This window comes from Marmota marmota, unplaced genomic scaffold (genome assembly GCF_001458135.2).
Source record: "Marmota marmota marmota unplaced genomic scaffold, marMar, whole genome shotgun sequence".
In the NCBI taxonomy this organism is placed as follows: domain Eukaryota; kingdom Metazoa; phylum Chordata; class Mammalia; order Rodentia; family Sciuridae; genus Marmota; species Marmota marmota.
Window position 1 is genome coordinate 25,734,025 of NW_025999853.1, and position 1,824 is coordinate 25,735,848.

The 1,824-nt window shown below is 29.7% G+C and overlaps 1 long non-coding RNA gene across 1 annotated transcript in view; it reads right to left on the minus strand.

Annotated features, from left to right (window-relative positions):
• The window catches only part of LOC125617197, a 101,572-nt gene extending 100,388 nt beyond the window's left edge, over positions 1-1,184 (minus strand). The window contains exon 1 of the long non-coding RNA XR_007348109.1: positions 1,094-1,184. This is a non-coding gene — a long non-coding RNA (uncharacterized LOC125617197). The remainder of the gene's footprint in view (positions 1-1,093) is intronic.
• Between the last annotated feature and the right edge of the window lie 640 nt (positions 1,185-1,824).

The following is a 1,824-nucleotide window of genomic DNA, read 5'->3' on the forward strand; positions in this document are numbered from 1 at the left end:
GCTGGGTCAAATGGTGGCTCCATTCCCAGCTTTCCAAGAAATCTCCATACTGCTTTCCAAAGTGGCTGCACCAATTTGCAATCCCACCAGCAATGTACAAGTGTACCCTTTTCCCCACATCCTCGCCAGCACTTGTTGTTGTTTGACTTCATAATGGCTGCCAATCTAAAAAAGTTTGTATCTTTATGGATTGTTTGCTATGTGTTTAAGTGAGGAAAGAGAACAAAAACATATTTATAAAGATTAGTATGCTATTCAATGAAAGTTAACTGCAAATATTCATCTGAGAGGGGCCAATAGAAACACAAATGTTAGTTAGACTTAAATGCAAATATAGTAATTATATTAAGTGTGGATAGCCTATGCTTTGTTGTTAAATATAAGATTTGTTAGACTAGTAAAAACTAAATTTTCCTATATGCTGTTTTAAAGAGTAATAACTACAAAGGACATAAGAGTTTGAGCATTAAAATATTGAGAAAACGGAGCTAAAAGATGAATAGAGAGTATATTGTTTTGTAGATAAAGAACATTTACACTTTTAGGCAACTAAATTATTAGAAATAAAGAGGGCCATGTTACGGTGATGAAGCGTTCAATTCTCCAGAAACATGTACTACATTTGAGTTAGTATTCATATCACAAAATATCTTCTGAAGAAAAAAAATCTTTAAATATAAAGGAAAATAAACTTAAAACCAAATGGAAATCTCATACTCACTAATAAATGAAAGTGAAAGAAGGGGAAAAATCTTCAGGGAAGACATAAAATGTTTAATTGATCAGATTAAGACAAGAACGATTGAAGATTTTTAGAATGCTTCCATCAAAAACTCTATAACAGCATTTTTCCCCCAAGGAAATATAAAACACATTCGCAAAAAATGACTATCCCTTGACAAATGTTTAATTTGTGCTAAGGTTATCTCTGTCTTTTGATTCTTACTTAAACTGTAATCTAAATTAGTAAACCTAAACAAACTGAAACGTAATTTAGAAGTATGTGTATGTTATTTGTTATAAAAAGCTGGATCTTAGCTGTTCACAGGCAGCCAACTGCTCAGACTGTGTCCAAAACAAGGCAAAGACCTACCTGTGACTGCTCAAGCTGTGTTGTGCTGTATTTCTGCTATCTGTCTGTAAATATTGCTTGCATTACAAAGTGGAGTTCACCTCTGGTTCCAAGAGCTACCCAGTTACAAAGTGTTCTTTGCTCAAATAAACTCTGATTAGTTATTTTGTCTAAAGTTTTTACACCATAAAATTTCAACAAACTTTACAATACTATGAAAGTATACACATTGTGTTTACAAACTATGAAATTATTATTAGAAATATACAATACATGAGAACCACTATTGGTTAAAAAAATTATACACCTAAGCAACCCATAAATCACAGGAGAAAGCAAAATGAAAACTAGAAATAATTTGAAAAGAATTATAATAAAAATGCAACATTTTTTTAGTTTGTACCTAAAATTATATCTAAAAATAAAGTTATATTTTTAAAATTAAAATTAGAATGAAGCTGAAAAGGAAAAAAAATAACTAACTTAAGAAGTGGGAAATTAGAGTCTAATAAACACATAGAGGAAGAAAATTAAAACCTAACTGTAGAATACAAAAAAAAAAGTAAATACAAAAAAAAAGCAAAAATTATTATGTTAAAGGCTATCAATTTTCCAAACATCCGGCAAACACAAAAACAAAACAAAAATCAAGAGTTAAAAGTGATTATAATAGATCTTGCAGACATTAAATAGATAAAAGCTTTTTGCTATTTCATAACTAATAATTGTCTTAAAATTGTATTAAGAAAATG